At 36.9% G+C, this 23262-nt stretch overlaps 1 pseudogene; it reads right to left on the bottom strand.

The window, feature by feature from the left end:
• Positions 1 to 1647: 1647 nt before the first annotated feature.
• On the bottom strand, positions 1648 to 22773 carry LOC123559482 (long-chain specific acyl-CoA dehydrogenase, mitochondrial-like; annotated as a pseudogene).
• Positions 22774 to 23262: the final 489 nt, after the last annotated feature.

Below are 23262 nucleotides of genomic sequence, written 5' to 3'. Positions count from 1 at the left end.
CCAGACTGCGCGGATGCGCAGGCTGGTCTGGATCCATGCAGGTCGCAAACACACTATGTCGGTTTTCTCATGGTGCGGCTCAATATCATATCATTTACACATCAATACATACACAGAAATAGGGTTTTGTTTTGGGGAGGCTGAATTCTCGAAATCTGATCTTTCTCCATGTTTCCAACGTTGGTTCCTTTCAAGATAAATATTCTCCGTCTTTCCGGTTTGGCTCTAATCGGTCTGATATAGGAAATGTGAAAACAGTATCATTGATGCAAAGTCATGTTATACTGGTAAGTAATCTGTTTAAGAGGACTGTCTTATTAAGCAGGAATAATGAGCCATTGCCCAAATTTATGTCACAGTCTGATAGTCTTCATGCAATAGGCCGTTGAACAAACCTGTCACAATAGGCTATTGCCAACAATGTGGAATCCTGTCACAATAGGCTATTGCCAACAATGTGGCGTCACAATAAGCTATTGCCAATAATGTGGCGTCCTGTCACAATAAGCTATTGCCAACAATGTGGAATCCTGTCACAATAAGGTATTGCCAACAATGTGGAATCCTGTCACAATAAGCTATTGCCAACAATGTGGAATCCTGTCACAATAAGCTATTGCCAACAATGTGGAGTCCTGTCACAATAAGCTATTGCCAACAATGTGGCGTCCTGTCACAATAAGCTATTGCCAACAATGTGGAATCCTGTCAAAATAAGCTATTGCCAACAATGTGGAATCCTGTCACAATAAGCTATTGCCAACAATGTGGAATCCGGTCACAATAAGCTATTGCCAATAATGCGGCAACCATGAACTTCTACCTGTGCTATAGCATTAGCAATTAATTATTGCCAACACGTAAAAAATGAAACAAGACATTAGATTTAAAAATGAAAATATATATTCAATAAAGTTTTAACACTTGAATACAAGGAAAGAAAACATGTTTAAGTCAACAAATTGTCAATTGCAGAAGAGGATTTCTTTTTGATAATATACTGATTAATGCATTTTATCCTGCGGTGAAGGTGAGTAAAATAAAATGTGACAACATGTCAACTATAAATCAAAACCCCTGCTCCTCCGCGTAGACTTAGCAATCAAATTACTTTTTATGAGCATAGAAAAGTCTGCTTAAATGAAATCAAGAAATCAATTTTAACGCAAACAATAATGATTCAACTCCAGAAAACAAAAAGAACACTAGATCAGAAGGAAATCTATTTGCATATAAAAAGGGTGTATGAATGTAGAGACACAATATATAAATAGTTTAAACAGTATTTTGAACACTAGCACATATCATGTCTCTATGCCTAGACTTCATAAAAACTCTTGTATTGAAAAGGAAATGTAAGGCTAAAGTTGAAATCAAGTTCACTTCCTTCAATTTCAGGGACAATTATCCTCAATATTTTAAAGCAAGAGTTTGTTTTCCCTGTGAAAATGTTTTCACACTGATTTTATCACATTCTTTGTGTCTTAACTACTTGTCCGAAACAACATTTCTAGCAATCAATGCTTTCATGATTTCGTTGCTGCCTTCATATATAGGCTGGACTCGGGCATCAACGAAGGCACGTGCAATGGGATATTCCCACATGTATCCCCAGCCTCCATGCATCTGTAAACACTCTGTGGCAACACGGTTCTGTAAATCTGAACACCTGAAGAATAGAATAAAAATACACTGTTGAAAGGAATGATCTACAGCTCATTTAGTCTCAAATCTTATCGAATGACACACCAGACAAATAGTCTATAGCATTTCATGCAAATAAATTAAACAGTAATCCAATGACGCTACAGACCAAGTTTGATTAAGATCCATCAACCTGTTCATGAGAAGAAGTCATTCAAAGGTATTTCTGTTTTTAATATAACAGCCCCTAAAAGGGGCAGATTATAACAATCTGATCAAAACTGAAGTGGACCTTATAATGATACTACAGATCAATTCTGATGAAGATCCATCACATGATTTAAATGTATTTCTATCTTTCGTTATAGTGGCCTCTTTAAGGGACCAAATACCTCCATTTGAATAAAATTGGGAGAGGGACTTACAAAAATGCCATGTAAATCAATCAAGCTGTTCATGAGATAAATAAATGTAAAGGTATTCAGTGACCCCTGAAAGGGACGCCAAGTGCCCTACTTGAACACATTTGGGAAAGGATGCTACAGGCCATGTTTTATAAAAGTCCATGAAGTGGCTCATGAGAAATTGTTTTAAGTTATTTTTAGTTTTAGCTGTAACAGCCTCTGAAAGTTGCCAACCTTTTTAGCTCTTACAACCCCTAAAATGGGCCAAGTGGAACCATTTGAAAAAACAAATGAGAAAGAACCTTGCCAGGATGCCACAGACAAAGTTTTGTGCATTTCTGAAAAGAAGACGTTTATGCAAGTTGTGAACAATGGACGATAAGATGATGGAAAACACACAATGGACACCTGACCATTCACTTATACTAATAGCCACACTGAATCTGTGGTTCAAGTGAAATAAAAATATACGTATGTATATACAAAACAGGTATACCCTCGTACAGAATTTCGAGCCCGCCAGCTGTCAAGTGTGACCTTGACCTTAGACCTAGGGACCTGGTTCTTGCGCATGACACCCCGTCTCATAATGGTGAACATTCATGCCAAGTTACATTAAAATCCCACCATGCATGAAGAAGAAATGTTCCGGACAAACTTCAATTTGACCTTTGACCTCCAACTGTGACCTTGACCCTTGAGATAGTAACATGGGGTTTGCACATGACAAACCTTCTCATTGAGGTAAACATTCATGCCAAATATGAACAAGATTGGTCCATGCATGTGAAAGTTATGCTCCGGACAAAACTGAAAAATTTGATTTTAAGAGTTTTTCTACTTACCACCAATAAATACTATTTGGATTAATTTCATGTCTTTGGGATCAAACTCGCTTAAATTTAATGAGCGTTTATCAACTTTGATCAAAGACGCTTCATTCCTCAGTTTTAATTTTATGGTCTAAATAACCCAATTTAGAAAACTGAGGGGAGGTTGGGTGGGTAACTATGGTGGTAAGTAGAATTACTCTTTATAAATTGTCAATTTTATTTCATTCGTTTTTCTACTTACCACCAATAAATACTATTTGGATAAATTTCAAAGCTCTTGCCTTTGGTGGTGGGATGTTTTCTCCCATTTATCCTACATGTACTTTCATATTACACAGTAACACAATCTATATACAGCACAGGGTCCACTGTGAAGATTCCTTTCTTAAACTGTACATTAACTTCTTACAGAAACCATACTGTACATTATAATGTTCAATAGTCTATTTGACTATTTAATACACAAAAATAGATGAACTTTCTTGTTCACAACTCGCATAAAACTTAAAAACAGTTCACAATAATGTCTTTCTGGATCTAGTCCAAAACAAAGAGGTCCATGTTTCTTAAGTAATACTTGGTAAAAGTAAATTCTTTGGACCAGTCTGCTGCTTCTAAAATAGCTTTCATTGAAGCTCCATCGTATAATGCCCATGAAGGTCCAATTGCCCTTGTAGAGTGACCTTCAACCTTAATTTCTTTACCTATATAGGCCATTTTGATTGTCTCAACTAACCATCTAGAAATTGTCTTGCTGGACATCCTCATTATTCTCTGAAGTTCTGAAACACTCAGTTTGTTTTAAGTACCAATAAAGTGTTCTTTTTGGATCCAATTTCTTGTTCTTCTTGAAACAAGGTACAAAAATTTTAGTACCAAAATGTTCTGGTCTGTCTTGCTTGGAAAGGCCTGCTCTGAGAAACGTGACCCCCTTATTTTGGACATTCACCCAGCCTTCTCCCAGTCTCAATGCTTGAAGGTCGGCGCAGCGCCTGAACGTGGTAATGGCTACAGGAAAAACACATTTCATTGTAAGATATTTGAGTATGGCTTTTCTTAATGGTTCAAAAAAGGGGATCTCTGGAAAATATTCAAAACTTTCAACAAATTCCACTTGGGTACCAGTCTAGAAACAGGTGGTCTGGAGATAAAAATACCCTTAAGCAACCTGATTAAGTGTGGATGTTGACCCACAGGAACATTATTTATAGGATGAACAACTGCTGACAGCATTGACCTATATCCAGATATTGTCCTATACTTCAACCCCGAATCATACAAATGCGTCAAAAATTCTGTATAGAGATCTTTCTCCATTTACTGCACCAGCTATTGAACCTTTTGAATTTGCGAACATAGTCGGACTGAGTTTCCTTTCTCCAGAATGCCAAGAGCAATTTTCTAGTCAGGCTTGAAAACCCTGTATTTTTGACATTTCGGTCGAGAGCAACCAAGCAGTCACATCGAAAATTTGGGGATCTGAGTGAAAGATTTTTGTCTTGGGTTGTGACAGTAGATCCGCCTGAACTGGGAGTCTCCTCGGTGGAACAACTGACATTTGAAGTAGACTTGTGTACCAGTGACGACGTGGCCATTGACGGACTATCAGTATTATTTGACACTTAAATTGTTTCATATGCTCCGACACCTTCGGAATCAAGCATTGCGGCGGGTAAGCATATGCAAACATCCTGTTCCAGGGTACAGACAGATCTATTGCTAGTGCATTGGGGTGATAATGCTAGGTGCAACAAATGGAAGTTTGTGGTTTTTCCCAGATGCAAACAGATCAATCATTGGAGATCCCCAGAGAGCAAATATTTTGTGCAGGACTTGATCGTTCAGTGTCCATTCTGACGGTCAGATTGTCTTTCGAGATAATTGGTCTGCCATTTTGAGTCCCAACTAAATGAGCTGCTCTCGACTGAATATTGTTCTGTATAGCAAACATCCACAGCTTCCACGTTTCGTAACAAAGAGGAATTGACTTGGTGCCCACCCCCACCCCTGTTTGTTCAGATATTGGGACACTGGTACATTGTCGCATCTGACTAACACATTCTGATTCAATAGGACTGGCAAAAAATGTTTCATCACTCTGATTACTGCTTCCATCTCCAGAATGTTTATATGCCAAGTTTTCTCTACTGGCGTCCAAACACCTTGGTGAACCATATTGTTCAAATGACCCCCGTAACCGTGTTTCGACGCATCGGCCGTGAATACCAAAAAAATGACCAATTCTGAATTGATTTCCCCTTGTTTATGTTTGCTTCCTGTGACCACCACTCTAAATGAGTCACTAGGTGTTGAGTACAAGGAATTACTGTTTCTAGGGAATTTGCACTTGGTCTCCAAAAATGAAGTAGATGTAATTGTATCGGCCTTATAAACAGGCGGGCATTTGGCGTAAGCTCGATGCAGGATTCCATCAACCCTAGTAAATGCAAAAAATCTCTGGCTGTTGATGTCCTCTGTTTCAGTTTGTAAATTGCTATTCTGATTTTGATCAAACGATCTGGAGATGGAAACACTAGACTCAGACTGAGTTTGAATAACGCTCCTATGTAGGTTATGGTCTGAGATGGAACTAAACATGACTTTTTCAAATTTATCATGAATCCCAGTTCTAGTAGGAGATTGAACACTTGTCTGTCTGTTTTTCAGAAGTTCTTGGTGACATGCATTCAAGCCTAGCCAATCGTCTAGATAAGCAGCTAGTCTGATATTTTGCATCATCAGATACGCTGCTACCACACTGCAAATTTTCGTGAAGACCCGAGGAGCACAAGTGGGTCCGAAACATAGAGTTTTGAATTGGTAAATTTTGCCCTCTATACAAAACCGTAAGTATTTCCGGAAAAGAGGATGTACTTAAATGTGCAGGTATGCATCTGCCATGTCAAACACAAAAACCCAATCACCTGGTTAAACCAGATTCATGACCTTTGATAAAGTGTCCATCTTGAAATTTACTTTCCTCAGATACCAATTCAGAGGTTTTAAGTTTATGACTGGCCAAAGATCTCCCGCTTTTTTCGGAACCAGAAAAAGCGTACTGTAAAAATCTTCTCTTGCATGATGTTTGGGAACCATTTCTATTGCATTTTTGCTTAACAGACTTTGAACATCTTCTTTTAAAAGAAGCATGTTTTCTTGATTTAATTTTGTTTCTTTTATTCCCAGCCATGGTGGTTTTTGAATAAAATCTAACTTCAGACCGTCTTGAATTGTGTCTAACACCCACTGGTCGTCCGTTATTTTTTCCCAACTCTGTATGAAAAAAATTAATCTTCCTGCTACTGGTATCTGAGGAAACCTTGCAGCTAGCTCTTTGTCGAACACGTGTATTAGTCTGCAACTTAGAAATAGTACTTACCCCCTTAGAAGCTGTAGCAGCCTTGAACATGTTTTACTGTTTATAAGGAGTGTACGCTTAGCAACACTAACTATTGAAGTGAGAACCTTGCGTTTGTTGTAAGAATTCTGAGGTGTTTTCAGAGTTTCGGGTAAAACCTCGGCAAGATGTTTATTCAACTCATTTTTTCCTTTTTTTTTATCAAATTGGGCTCCCCAAACCCCTTCTGCTTTTAATGACAGACATAACCACGTGAGAATATTCTTTATAGTCACTCAAACCGGTTTCAATCAAGGCAGCATTTCTTTTGACTAAATGATGGAAAGCCACAGCCCGTGCGACCCGATCCAAAGTTTCTGTGGACATTGCAAAAATGTCGCGCACTGTCTGAACTCCCCGATCAATATTTGGCTCACTTGACTGTAAAGTATCTAGCAAAGTATCTAGTGCCTGCTGAATATAACAAGTGGAGATAAGGCCCATGCGAGACGCCAACTGGCCATAAAACAAAAGCTTTTCAAAACTTTTCGTATTTTTAGAATGTAGCGAAGGAATGCGACCAATAGAAGCACTTCGACCATATCTATTTATCAATAAGGTTTCTACAGTCTCATCTATGCCTGGAACCTTGAAAATGTCTTCATAATCCTCATGTACAGGAAAAACGTTTCTATAACTGTCCCAGTACGATGCTACTCTTTCAGGGTGCGCTGAAAGCCAAGAGTCACAAAGTATGTCAACCTAACTCTTCCAGCTATAAACCAGCACTAGATTTCGATTTACCTGTCACAGCATCACTACCAAATTTGTCATGCAATATGTTAGAATGTAAGTAAGAATCATTCTTATGACCCTCAGAGGCCCAATTCTTACAGTCATCTTTCCCTTCCGGTGAAGATAAATATTTCACAAAACTCTGTTTTTCTTCTTCACCCTCCATGTCCTGGGTGTCCGAAGAAACAGAATGAGTAGGCAAGAAACCGCACTGGCGTTTTTCAGAACTGTCCACATATATAGACAACTCATCATCTCTAGAATGTGAGTATCTACTTTCGTTTTGTTCCTCAGACCTGCCGAACAGCTCTGGACGAGTGTCATTTTGCCTACGAGCTGCGCCGAACGCCTCATCGTCTTTCTCAGCCGAGAAAAGTGAAATCAACTTGTCCATTTTCGATTTCAAACTCGAAAAACGTTGTTTTTAGTTAGTTAAACGATCCGATAAATCCGTAATGTCATCTTTCTTCGTCTTGCTTGACGAACGTTTTTTAGTCGACGACGACGATAAATTGTCATCTTCCTTACCTCTGTCAGAAGTGTGTGTGTGTGTGTGTGTGTGCGTGCGTGCGTGTGGTGTGTGTGCGTGTGCGTGTGTTCGGGTTTAACGTCTTTTTCAACAATTTTTCAGTCATATAAACGACGGTGTCTACTTGTAGCAGTGAGCACAATGCCCAACCTTATAGTGCTGCCTCACTGGAATATCACGCCGTAGACACGTGACATGATACCCCACCCAGTCACATTATACTGATACCGGACTGACCAGTCCTAGCACTACCGTCTTAATGCTGAGCGCCAAGCGAGGAAGCTACTAGTACCATTTTTATCGTCTTTGGTATGACGCGGCCGGGGATTGAACCCACGACCTCCCGCACTCGAATCGGACCCTCTACCACTAGGCTACCGAGGCGGTTCTCTATCAGAAGAAGAACGTTCCATATCACAATGCAATGAGGCCTCAGCCATCAAAACACATAAATCAAATAGATGTTTGTGGATATAAAATGCGACTGAACCCTTTGCGGATAAAATTAAAACTGAGAAATGAAGGTTACTGAGCGTCTACGAGACTTCCGGTTTGGTCATAGTTGATAGACGCTCATTAAAATTTTAGACATGAAATTAATCCGAATAGTATTTATTGGTGGTAAGTAGAGAAACGAATGAAATAAAATTGGAGGACGGACGGATGCACGCACATACATCGAACCGCCAAAAGTAGCGACTTAGTCGATGTCAGTATAAAAATGTTGCATTTAGAATTTTAGTTTTACTTTTTGAAACTTTCTGAAACAAAAATCACTACAAGACTTTAATACAGCATCAGTATATTTACCAGTATTAGCCATTGAAGCAGATTCCGAGTCTAGACCTTTCTCATTGTGTACCTGGAGACATCTGTCCACAAATGCACGTGACACAGCTATAGAGGTCTTCAGCTCAGCTAGTTTGTGCTGGATTGTCTGTAATTAACCACATCTATTGTCGGCATATCAATATACTATATATAAAACTTCTTTCGCTTCGAACTTGACGGGACGAGCATAATTTGTTCATCCAACATGAAATACAATGTGTATCAGCTGGTAGGAAGAGACAAGGTTATTCTAACAGCTATTACAACTTAAAACTTGATAGCTTGAAGTGCTATAAGGTGGTAACAGGGGAGTTACCTATAAAACATTTATCAATTCTAAGCACATTTAACCGCAGTTTAAACAAACTTGTAAGAGAAAAAATTCAATTCTCATACGAAAGTTACTGAATTTTTACACACAGGCTGGACAGAAGATACACCATACTTGGAAATGTTTTATAGTAAGCAGGCTTCTTAACATAAGCAAAATTGTGTATGGAAAACTTAACCCTTACCCTGCTATATTTCTTAAATGGACTGGTCCATCATTCAATTTGGGAAGTACCACTTTTTATTCAAAGGGGTGTTCACTGAAAATTTACTAACTGAATAGCAAACAGTGCAGACCGTGATCAGCCTGCATGGATGATTTTGGTCTGCACTGGTCGAAAAGGCAAAACTACTTGCCGCCAGCAGGCTATAGGTTAAACAACAGCTGTATGCACATCACATATGTCTCCCCGGGACGGCCTATTAGCGGCAACTGCGTATAAAAGTTTCTATTCTTTGTCTATGACCTCTAAGTATGCTATGAAGTCTGACAACTGTAAGCCACAGCATTATTTACTTATCGATCAGAAAGTCTTCAATCTCAAGGTCATTACAAACTTTAACAGTTGACCCCGAAAACAATAAGACTCGTCGTCTGACCACAGGCAATTAAACAGGCAATTATCCTATGAAGTCTGACAACTTTCTTTAAATTAGAGTGAAAACTGTTTTCATTTTCAAGGTCAGTGTGATCCTGACCTATGACACACTGGTCCCCAATAAAACAGGGTCATTTATTGACCACAGGTAACCATCCTATGAAGTCTGATTTTTTAGTTATTGAGTAGACAGAATTTTCAGTCTCAATGTCACTGTCACCTTTATCTTTGACCTACTGACACCCCAAAAATAGGGGTTATCCACCAACTACAGGCAATCGTCATACGCGGATCCAGAGGGAGGTCCAAGGGCCCCCTGGAAAATCCTAAAAAAGGAAAAGAAGAGAAGAAGGAAAGAAAATGGTTTTTCGAAAAGGCAACATAAGGACCGCAGTCAAAGTGTATGTGACTTCTGCTACATACAACCCCGACGTAATTCATATTTATGTTAATTATCTCAAACAAACAAAGAATTCTACCTTGATGAAAACTTAAATTTTATTATTTTCCCCAAATTTAACAGGTGAGCTCCCCCCCCCCCCCCACACACACCCTCCCACACACACACTGAGAAAATTGGCTGAATCCGCGCATGATCATCCTATGAACTTTGATGGCTGAAAGCCAAAGTATTCTTTATTTATTGCATAAAATCCACATTCTGTCTAAATGTCATTGTGACGTTGACCTTTGACCTACTGATCCACCAAAACTGAAGGTTTCATCTATAGACTGCAGGCAATCTTTCTGTTGTCCAAAGCATTCTTAATTACTGAGCGGAAACCATTTTTAGTCTAAAGGTCATTGTTACCTTGATCTTTTACCTAATGGCTCCTTAAAAAATAGACTGACCACAGGCAATCATCCTATGAAGTTTGACCACTGAAGGCCCAATCATTTTCTAGTTACTGACCAGTAATCAAATGGTCTACTACCTACCAATTGACAATTAGCACACAATATACCCATAGAAAGCGTGTATAATTGAAACTAGATTCCCACGGGCAACCTGTCGAGCCCGCCAGGGTCTGGGAGATGCATGTGACAGCCCTGACAAGCTCTGAAATGACCTTTGACCCCTAAGTGTGACCTTTACCTCTGAGATAGGGACCCGAGGTTTGCGCATGACACTCCGTCTCATAGGGGTGAACATTTACGCCAAAGAAAACAAATTGCTTCATAATTATCAAAGTTATTGCCTGGACAAGTTGAAAATGACCTTTGACACCTAACTGTGACCTTGAGATAGAAACCTGGGATTTGCGCCTGACACTCCGTCTCACCGAGGTTAACATTCATGCAAAATATAAACAAGATTGCTCTATGCATGGCAAATGTATGGTCCGGACAAACTAATCCAAACGGACGCACGCACATACACCGAACAGCCATTTGGACAACTATGTCTTCGCTTCCGCATGCATGCTCGACAATAAAATCCAACACTTTCATACTTTTGCTGTTAAATATTATAGAGGTTGTAGTGTGTGTATGTGTATGCTTATATAAAGAAATTCATCCTTTAAAAAAAATAATCTGAGGAGTGAAAGTTTAGAATATTATCATTTTCAAATACATTTTGCCAAACACAGTCGAAACACACACGGAAAGGTCAAATTTGAAGCTTTAAATATGTAGATTTACATACAGCCTGCAACTTCACTATTTTAGCAGGTAATTTTCATTGTGTATCTGAAGTTAGCCGCACATCCTCAAAAAATAACTCTGCTGTATCCTGCAATACACAAGATGTTCTTAACCCTTATCCTGCTAAATTTCTATAATGAACTTGTCCAGCTATCAATTCGGATAGTACCATTAGATGTAAAAAGGAGTGCTTACCAAAAGATACTTACTGATACAGCTTCATATCATAAATCGTTCTCTGTGATTTAGAGCAAGTTCAGACGTGCAAATTATCTTAATTTTGTCATGTAGGGACAGTTCAGTTTTGCAATGTTTCTACGTTGTCTTAGTCATTTTAATTAGCAAATGAAATTGAAGATTTCTTCGAAAGCAGCCCGTTAATAGTATGGTAAAATTATCTGAACCTTTCAGATGTTTAAAGTTGCAATAATATAGCACCTGAGCCTTCATTCCAATTTTATGAAGCTTCCTGCCTTTGATAAAGCCTTTCATTCCCTCTTCCACCAGGAACAGACTGATCCCGTGAGCCGCTGACTTTGCCTGGGGGTTTGTTATTGCCACAACCAGTACTAGATCTGACATGTATCCATTGCTTATAAATACTTTACTACCATTTAGAATCCAGTCATCTCCATCCTGCTTAGCATTTGTACGTATACCCTGAATATCACTGCAAAAATATAACGAAAGAACATTAACAATCTGATCAGAATAAATATGAAAATACGCCACTTGTGAAGATTTACTTATATTAAAAGTATTTATAAATATCACAATTCCATTAGAGAAACTTTAACTATTCTTGAAACTTTAGAAGAGCAATTAATGTGAAATCATTATTATTTTTAGGAACTACATTTTTTATTTTCCACAACAATAAATCACAGCAAAAAAAAAAAAAAATAAAACTCGCATTTATTTTATCTTTCAAGACAAATCATTTCTGTGAAATAGCATTTTCCCCTAAAACCATGAAATATCATGCCCGCATAATTACACGACTTAACCGTATCTCTTCACTATGGTAGATATAATCACTGAAAATTAACTGCTCCAGATCAACAAGTTGTATGCAACAAAAATATTTCAGTTTTCCTAGCAAAACTTTCTTTATAAATTTTGCACTGTGCATGGCTTTGTTATATGTTCTCCTATAAATATAATTTATGCACAATAAACCTTGCTTAAAATGCTGCTTCATGAACTATCAAGGGAGATCACCTTCCAGCCCCTGGTTCTGACATGGCTATGGCACCTATACATTTTCCCGCTGTCATGGCTGGTATAAACTTCTCTATTTGTTCCTTAGTTCCATAGTGACTAATGTATGGCATTACTATATCCGAGTGTAAATTAAACCCTGGACCTGAACAGTTTACATACGTCCTAAAATAAAACACATAGATATAAGTATTAGTTTATAAATTCAAAATATTTAGTATAGCGGCACAAAGTTAGCATGTTGGACTACAGAGCCAGTTGCACACCTTTGCTTCCAAATTGTGGCTGATATCAAGCCTAGTATTCAGTTCATTTTTTTGCTGGGGTTAACATCATCCTGACACAATTATAGGTCATACAGCGACTTTGCAGCTTTTAATGGTTGAGGAAGACCTAAGGTGCCCCTCCGAGCATTATTTCATCATGGATGAGCACCTGAACCACCAACTTTCCATAAACCAGCAGAATAGCTTCCTGACATGAAGCATTGTTGAGTTCGAGATGTTTACTTAAATGCTTACTGTTTCCAGTAGTATAGGCCGAGACTGGATATTGTGGAGGTAAATATGACACTTGCTACTGATTTGATTGAAAATATGTTCCAGCTATTCCAGGTGGGGAATTTTGTCAACTAACCTCATTTAATAAGAAACATTTACTTTTTCATTAAATCAGAATAACATATTCTCCACTCCCCCCCCCCCCCCCCCCCCCGCCCCCCATTAAAAAAGTTTAAAATGTAATGCAAACTTTGACATAATCACTTACTGCATAATTAAAAGACAATTTTATGAATGAAACAGACGATGTAAAATCTAATTAAGGCATGTCTTTCATAAGCAGTCATTGAGATCGAGGCTAAATTCAAAGCATTTTGTACACTCCTTTAAAATAAATTTAAGGGAGCGGTGATCTAGTGGTTAAGGTGTTGGGAGCTCAACCTGGGAGTCGTGGGTCACGACCTAGCCTTATCATATCAGACCAGTACTGGCGTTCGAAGGAAGTGGACCCTAGAGTCACGTGCTTGAATCCCAGTGGGGTAATGACTACACCCTGAGGGGCTCAAACTCACACCCTCATATGACACAAGTACTCCACTTACAGTAAGCAGACTTGAGTGGTTCAAATAAGCTTCTAGGTTTGGTCTACATTTGATCACAATCAAGCTAAACTAAATCCTTATAAACTACCCCACTTACTGTTCTTCCCATGTAACAGCTGTAGACAGACATCTCCTCCTATACCACGAATTTCAGCGGGTGTGTTCACTCCTAGTCCTAGCAATCCATTTTCACCAGCTTTCTTCCATACCTGCAATATGAAAAAAAATATAACTCACTAAATGGAACTGAAGCCGCATAATAATACCACAGAGAACATTTAGCAATTTACACCAAGATAAATTTTAGGCTCATAAATTTAATAATATACTGCTTGCGTTACAAAGCTATAAACTATAATGACTTTACCTTTAAACAAAAACACAGTGGAAGCTGCATGACTTACAAGTCACCTGTATCAAGCAGCCACTTGCCTCAAGCAGTTCCTAAATTAATTTCTTTCAATCTGATTTTAACTTAAGCAGCCACCTGCATTATACAGCCACATTGTGCTGCTCCCATGGCTGGCTGCTGCACAATCCAAATTTTACTGTTCATCAGTTTGCTATGAAACAAAACTGACTTTATATTCCATAATGTGTTACGTATTTCAACAACAACACATATGTAAGCTTTGTCTAGAGTAATTTATAGCTTCAACATTTCATCTAACGCCTTCATCATGATAACTCACATACAAGCAAACTGGCAACGTAATGTCAAATGGCGGGAGAATGTTAAACGCAATATTCAAATGCATAACATTTATCAGGTACTACCCCAAATATGAAAATTACAAAATACAAAATTTCAGATCAGTACTAAAAACTTTAGTGCCACTACGTGAATGAAAAACATCACTTCAAGAAACTCATCCAACTTGCAGTGCAAGTTCCATAAAACTTGAGAATAAAATTCCGGAAATGTGAGCTACAGAAACATGAAAATGTTACATTGCAACTTCCTAAATAAATGTGATTAATGAATTTGACTCACCTCTCTGCTCACTTGTCCATTCTTTTCCCACCTGCAAACAAATGATAATGAGAAATATCTCGAGAACAATAACATCAAAGAAAGAGCAGCTGGATAAAGCCCTCCTCTGACTGGAGGCTTTCTACGCCAATCAACGTCAACGTTAACCCGGGACAGTTGTCTTACCGTATGAATACTACCAGCATTAATAATGAAACTCACTCAGAATGATAAGGCAATACTTCTTCCTCGAAAAACCGTCTCACACTCTGTCTAAATATATCATGTTCCTCTGAGAATATCTTTCTTGTTCCAATGTCCGTCAGTTTGGGGCTCTGTTGAACTTCTGGTCTATCAGAGGAGTTCCTGTAAATAGAATTTGTAAGGTACAGTGACTGGCATAATAATGGAATAATGGAAAAATTAAACAAGAAAAGGTAACACGATTTCCTTAGCACTACATAAGAATCTCATATAAATTTTCATCTTGTTACCTGAATCAGCATATTTAGTTTATGTTCATATTTTGCTTAAAATGCCAGTTACATGATTTTATACATTTTAATGAAATTCTTTTTACCCCTGTTACCAAATCATTTTCAGTTTATTCATTTTTCAGTCCAATAAAACATAAATTTGTAGGACAATGTTCCACAATGTCTGCCGAATATATAAATAAACAGTCAAAATCTCAAATTACCTGCATTACCCAGAATTTCGTCTATACAATTAAAAGTGAGTGCATGGTCATAGTTTGTCTGATAATGTCCTGGGTAGCGACCTGCACAAGCTTAATAATGAGTTTCATATCATGTTTGCTGAGAAAATGGAATAGTTGTAGTAGTTGCAATGGAGTAATGATCTTCAAATAGGAAAGTGGGTGTGTTAGTGTTTAATTAAATGGAGAAGGGATTCAATATAAGTGGATATTTGCAGTACTGCATTTTGTAAATTGTTACTAATCAAATTAAGTTAACAGTTATCAAAATGCTATCAAACATTTTAAAATGTTATTTCAAAAGAAAATCAATAATATTTTGTTAATTTATCATTATTACCAATGAAGAAAATTTACCGAGGTATTTTCCAAATAGAACTGGTGTTGGTGGCCTTCCCAAATTGATTGAGAAAAAGGCATGTTATAGGACATTAGAAATGTTTATACTTGGTTCATTAGGTGTTAGTCATTTAAAACATAGCATAGTTAATCCTTTATCACCTCATTGATTAATCAATGGCACACGTCTGTCAACTCTCGTTAATACTGTCTATTGTGTGGTCTTTAAAGACTTTATCTTTGGACAGCAAAGTGGTCTCATTAGGACAGTCCGAAAAACGCAGAGATACTAATAACTTTACTATTTCATATTTAACTATCTTCATACCAAAGTATTGATAAAAACACTTTCTTTGACAAGAGATTTCCAACCTATAATTCTTTGTAATATGTGCAATTAAACATTATCAGACTAAAGAAAAATTCAAATGCAATACATATAATAATAGAACCAGAATTTGGACAGCATTCAGTCTGCTTCTAAATCATTAATCAATGGATTATATATAGATGGTCAATATAGTTAAACATATACTCGCATTGTACAAGGACTAAATTCAACGATGAAATGAAACTACAAGAATTTCACACAGGTCTTAATGGAAACACTCAATTGTGGTTCTAGACAGAAGCTGAGAACATTGATAATTATGCGGCTCTTAAAATCGAGTTATTGAAACGCTTTGCTAGTGAAGATGAACACCAGATACCACGTGTTCAACAGTATGAGGAAGAAACCGCAGATGACTACTACTCACGATTCCTCAACAAGATACGACACTGCCGTTTGGATGAGGGATACAAGGTTCACCTTTTCACTGATGGACTTAAGGGTGATCTGAAACCTCTTGTATTCATCAATGTAACAAAGGCAACCTGAGACTGGCTATCAACCAAGACAGAGATAACCTTTCAATCAGCATAGACGAGGCCCCAGACAGCAGGCCAGGGAAGAGCGTCGCCATTATGATGGCAAGGCTCTTAATTGTAGCTTCTCTGTAAATAGTAAATGCTAAGGGAAAAGTATTGTATGTTTGGGGTCATTTTGCTAAGGCTTGTTACAGATGGTCTAAGAAACAATAGGGACTCGCGCCTATCTGCAGGAAGTCTGTGGTCAGGTACAAAAGCAAAAAAACGACATTACAGTGCTAAATCAAAAGTTACTAAAACATCATTTTCTAATTACTCTGGTGCTAAAGACAAGCAAAATTTAAAAGATAAAACCTCTAGTGTTTTTCTACCTGTGAATACTGTTGTAGGTACTGTGTCTGAAATTGATAATTGTGATGTTTTTACAGTTGATGAAAAAGTGGAAACCTGTGCTAACCCACCTTTTTGCGCTAACATCAATTTTACCTCTCAAGAGCAAACTAATGAAATCAATTTTGAGCTTTCAACCTCTGATTTGACAGAGGAGCAAAGGGCAATAATGAAAACCTTTTAGAGCAAAATAAAGATGTTTTTTCTACTTCTTTAAAAGATATGGGTAAAACAAACTTATATCACCATACTACCGAAACAGATCCTAATGCAATTCCCGTTCGTATGCATTTTTATAGGCAAAATCCTGTTCAGAGAAAAGTTATTGAAGAAGAAGTTCAGAAAATGCTTGACAGCAATATAATTCAAGAGTCATATTTCTGACTTCAGGATTTTGGCAAATTCCTCTTGATCCTGAAACCCGACATAAAGCTGCCTTTATAACGCCCTTTTCAATTTATGAGTTTACTCGCATGACTTTTGGTCTTAAAAACGCACCAATGGCATGTTAGATGCTAATGTCTAAAGTTCTGGGGTCAATAAACTGGAAACATGCTCTTTGTTACATTGACAATATATTAATTTTTAGTACTTCTTTTGAACATTTAGAATATTTAGATTTGATTTTTCAAAAACTTTGTGCAGCAAATCTTACTCTGAAACCTGAAAAATGGCCATTGAAAAGGTACATACCTTGGTCAAGTTTTATCTAAGAATGGAATTTAAGTTGACGAAAACAGAACAAAAGCTGTTCAAGAATTTCCAATGTCGAAAAATGTTAAGGATTTACGATCGTTTCTCGGTCTTTGAAACTATTACAGAAAATTTGTCAATCAATTTTCAAAACATTCTGCTTCATTAAATAAATTATTACAGAAGGATATAAAATTTGAATTGTCAGAAGCACAACCAAACTACTTCGAAACACTTAAACATGCTTTGGTTACTGCTTCCAATATTGCATATCCGGACATGAACCAAACTTTCATACTTACTACCGATGCTTTAGATATCTCTTTGACTCATATACTAGCTCACAGGGGCCATGATGGCAACGAAAGGGTGTTTCGTTATGAGGTAGATCTCTACGTCCGGATGAGCGAAATGGGGCGTGACTGATAAGGAATGTTTGGCTGTGTTAGAAGGAATAAGATGTTACAAACATTACTTGCTCATCAAAAATTCAAAGTTTTCACAGATCATAAAGGATTGGAATGGCTACACAAAAGCAAGGACACCTCAAGTTTCTTGGGTAGATGGTCACTGGAATTACAGGGTTATGACTTTGATGTCGTTCACTAAAAGGACAGCACTAACCAAAATGCTGATGCCTTGTCTCGACGTATATACACTATTGAGCCAAGTGTATCGGCTGAAGTTAAGCCTTTAACTGTGTAAAGCGTCCAAACGACAGCTGCATTGACTCCTGTTACTGTTGCTCAGGAGCCATGCACTGCTGTTGAGGTCGTCAGTACTCCAGCTGAAAACCAAAAAGCGAACACTTTGGAACATTTCGAATCAACCAATGTGTCAAGTGTATCCATTGCGGTGCATTGTTCCGATGATAACAATACTGAAATCCAGGACGTCTGCACCTTCCCGTTTCAACAGAGTGATATCGAGGAACAAGAAACAGTGGAGGTTTGTATTCAATATAATGATATTCCCTGTGTAATGGATGCTTCTTTCTCATATGAAACTTCAACTTCAACAAATCCTGAAGAATTCGAACCAATTTCTCTTGACCCTGATAAAATATTAAGTAACAACAAAAAGGATGGTGATAAAAACACAAAATGTTGGGAAAGTCATGAAATAATTCAATATCAGAAAGAATGTGACGACTTCAAGCATCTTTACATGTATCTTGCTGCTAGAAGACTTCCACAAGACAAAGACTTTTTTATTGGCAGAACGCACTGTTTGTGAGTCCTGTAATTATATCTTGTGTGATGGTGTATTGTATCATTACTATCAGCCAAGGTCCAGGAAGGTAGTTCCAGCTCATATCATGATTTTACAATTGGCTCTTCCTAAGATCTTCCGTGAGGATGTTTTTCTCGCCATCAAACGTAAATTCTTTTGGCATGGATATTACCAGGATGTGCTAGAATACGTGCTGATTGGCACCCTCGGACTGCGCCTCTAGTCAACATGCCAACTTATGGTCCAAATTATCACTATTCTCTAAATGCAATTCAACGATTGGTACCTAAAACTAACAACTACAGAGGAAGGTGTAAACGCTCATTGTTACCCTTTATTGGTCAATTCTCAAGGACACTTTTTGGAACTGCAACTACAGATGACATCAACACTCTAGCACGGCAAATCAACGCACCGACTAGAAAAACAACCAAAATCATCAATTCTTTGGAACAACATGGATCACATCTCAGTTCTTTTATGAACACTTTAAATAAACGAATGGACAATCTGATGAGTGGCATAAAAACTAACCAATTGGAATTAAATCTGTTCATAACCTAATAACCACTACATCTGAAAGGTAACAATGCCATTTTGAACGTACAACATCTATCCTTTCTTCACAAATCCAACAGTCTGGTCATTTAAATCATTTGCTTGATGATAATGATGAATTAAAAGTAGGTATTGTAAATTTAGCCGAAGGAAAACTGTCTCCCTTCTTGATACCTACAAATATAATTCAACAAATAAGGAGTGATATTCAAACTCTGCTGGCAAAATTGTTAAAGGTTTTTATCTTGCTTATAATGATGTAAATCAGGTATACTCATCAAACAAGTTCATTTTTGCAAGGTATAATAGTAGTGTATTCATAACAGTAATATTCTCTGTCACTGTTCAGAAACAGCCAATCAAGATGTTTGAAATACTGTCTTTTCCAGTGCCTATAAACGGTACCACAAAACATAATACCTAGCTACTAAATCTGCCAAGGTATTTTGCTATTACTGCAGACCAACAATATTATATTTCTTTTAATGAATATGATTTAATCAATTGTCATAAAACCAAGTTTAAGTTTTGTATTGAAAATAAGCCATTAATTCCAGTAACTTCTCTCTCATGTTCACTTGCACTCTTTAGCAATGACTTAAGCTCATAAGTTATGTGACTTCAGATGCGTTCAGAATGTAATTAAATCAAAATTGTTTTCTGTTTTGGTATATGGAACACCTTTCTTATCTCTTGATTGTGAACAACAGCATAAGATAGTACAAGGCTGTGATTTCTGTATAATACAAGTACCATACCAGTGTTCAGTAATGGCTTCAAGTTTATTTTTGCTACCCAAGCTAATGTAATGTAACAATGAAACCAGTAAGGTTCCTATGATTCATCATGTAAATATTGTACTGCTGCAAAAACTCTTTGACAGGACTGTTTATGAAAATATGTTTGCTGATTCAGCTTTTGTTATACCGGTCAATGTCTCATTACCAAACTTTAGATTATTCCTACATAAAATGCATACAATAATTGCCAAGGATGAAAAGTCACACTTAAACTTAACTATAATGGTAGATATGGCAAAGCAAGACACTGCAGCATTAAAGTCTCTTACAGAACCATTTCTGGAAGGACCACTTGATGTTCAATCTGATTAGCAATGTATGAGCGCATTTTTATTTTTGTTACCATGAGTGTAACTATTTTATTTTTCATTTCAGCTATAAAGTAAGATCATAGATGTGTATGCAGATTTGCATTTTTTTACACATTTTTGCATTTATTTCAATCAAAGTATTTTTGCTAAGCAGACAAACACCGTTAAAACATTGTTGTAGAAAGCATGCTAAAACACTTACCACACATAGAAGCCAACATGTTTGTTTACCACTGATAGCTGGTCAGACTTTAGCTTTCAGCACCTTAGACATTCCTCCTACTTCAAAGACTTTGGCCAGGAGTCTTATCACTCTAAAATGAATTTAAGCCTTTTGGCTAAGCTTAGCAGATTGTTAATTACACATTTTTTGTTAAATTTCCTTCTTGGTATTGTTTGAACTGTTTGACAGTTCAGTAACTCTCCTAGAAGCTTTTCCATAAAAAGGACTGTATTGGCAGTCAGTAACAGGCAGTTCCTCGCTGGTAACTTTGATGAAACACTACATTAAAAAATTGTGATTTTACAGTCTTAAAAGTTTATGGATTTATTATTTCAGGTATGTCGAGTTTCTCATTTTATTTTATTGTTGAAATTAAAATACAATTATTTTACATTTGAAATATAATTTTTAAAAATCTTCTTTTAAAGTTACCACTTCTTAGTAATTTCGTCCTTTTTATAATAAAATTGTTGATAGAATGTTACAACTGACTAGATTTTGAAATTAGAAATGAATGTTGTTTAAACTGATTTATATGTGAATAGATAATGGTTGCACTGTCTTGAACATGTATTACTGCATATTAGTTTATTCATAATTGCATAAAATGTGAGTAATAGCATAACTGTATTTTCACTATTTAAAGGTTCATTTACTTTCAACAGCATAAGTGAGTTCTCTTCATAAATGATTCTTATTTGTTCTAATGATTATATTATCCGCAATTGTTACATTCGATTCTTTATGTTTTACTAGGATAAGAATGCAATTTCAATTATTTTCATCTTAAGCTCTTGTTCAAAACAGAAAGCAATATTTGATATGTAAATGTTATTATCTATATTTGCAATGATGCCTTAATTTCATATTATCTGCAGAGTGAGATTTGTTATTTCATCGTATTTTATAGTGATTGTAGACATTTGCTAGCTGGTAACTTTGATGAAATACTACACTAATAATTTGCGATTTTAAAGTCTTAAAGTTTGTGGATTTATAATTGCAGGAATAATCCAGAGCCGTCCCTTAATAGACACACTATCCAATATGTTACATTAATCTCTAAATCTCTCTAAAGAAACTATGAAAATTGTCCTTTCTTATAGATAGATAAGTCATAGTATAATATACCAAATACATATAGCACAAAAAATGCAATTAGCTGTGGTTACTTTTGCACAAAAACCTAAAACGTGTGTTACGTGTCAAAATCTAGGACATGACGTTAACACCCTTCACCTCTAAATTTTATGGTCAAAAACACAATTGATTTGTCACATACACATACAAGTGTCCAAAAACATAATTTTCATCATGTAATCAAAATTAACAACAAGAGGACCATGATGGTCCTGAATCGCTCACCTGTCCCCACATGACCCAGTTTTGAACCGAGTATGACGTCGTTTTTTCTATTATATGACATAGTGACCTAGTTTTTGAGCTCATGTGACCCAGTTTCGAACTTGACCTAGATATCATCAAAGTGAACATATTGACCAATTTTCATGAAGATCCATTGAAAAGTATGGCCTCTAGGGAGGTCACAAGGTTTCTCTATTTTTAGACCTACCGACCTAGTTTTTGACCGCACATGACCCAGTTTCGAAATTAACCTAGATATCATCAAGGTGAACATTGTGATCAATTTTCATGAAGATCCATTGAAAAATATGACCTCTAGGGAGGTCACAAAGTATTTCTATTTTTAGACATACTGACCTAGCTATTGAGCGCAGTTAACCCAGTTTCAAACTTGATCTAGATATCATCCAGATAAATATTCAGACAAACTTTCATACAGATCCCATGATAAATACCGCCTCTAGAGAGGTCACAAGGTTTTTCTATTATTTGACCTAATGACCTAGTTTTTGATGGCACGTGACCTAGTTTCAAACTTGAACTAGATAACATCAAGCTGAACATTCTGACCAATTTTCATGAAGATCCATTGAAAGTATGGCCTCTAGGGAGGTCACAAGGTTTCTCTATTTTTAGACCTACTGACCTAGTTTTTGACCACACGTGACCCAGTTTCGGACTTGACCTAGATATCATCAAGGTAAACATTCTGACCAATTTTCATGAAGATCCATTGAAACAGTGACAGGTGAGCTAAAAAAGAGGTGGTTGTTGCTATATACAAATGATAACCTGTAATTCCTTCCAATTTTTTCATATCCGAAAATAGCGACATTTCAGACATCAGATACAATAAACATCATTTCAGTTCGCAGAACAAATATGCTGCGTTATTTACCTGACAGATGATGTAGATACTATTTTTGACAACTGTTTCAAGCTGTTCAAACGGAAAAAATGTCTAGACAACATTTTCTGACCGGACTTAGTAACGATCCGCCACAGTTGTGTCCCTTACAGTTAATGTCTAAATTCCGGATCAGAACCGAAACAAAAAAGAGACCCAATAAATATTGTCAATAAACGCCACAAAAACCATGTTCGATAAGTGAGTTGTTAGTGCAATAAACGCCATCAAAACCAATTTCAGATGCAAAAGAGCTAATGGGATCGCTAATTAACATAAATGTGTCATTTAACAACACGCTAATGGATCGCATAATAGATCGTTTAATGGAACGCATAATAGATCGCCTAGTGGATCGCTTCGTGGATCACATATTAGGTCGCTTAATTGGTCGCATAAATAGATCGCTTAACGGAACGCATAATAGATCGTTTAAAAGATCACTCAATGGAATGAGTTTCATCAAACAGATACATTTCTTACTACAGGCTGTATTTAATCGAAACCATTCCAATCATTTTTGGCAAATTGTTTATGTGACTCGGGTGCCAAATGCCTTTCTGTTCAAAGTATTCAAGCATTGTTACAGTAATGTTAGCTTTATATATAT

This window comes from Mercenaria mercenaria, chromosome 10 (genome assembly GCF_021730395.1).
Source record: "Mercenaria mercenaria strain notata chromosome 10, MADL_Memer_1, whole genome shotgun sequence".
NCBI classification, from domain to species: Eukaryota; Metazoa; Mollusca; class Bivalvia; order Venerida; family Veneridae; genus Mercenaria; species Mercenaria mercenaria.
Note: the sequence above shows the minus strand (reverse complement) of the source record. Positions and strands in the feature narration are given on the sequence as shown.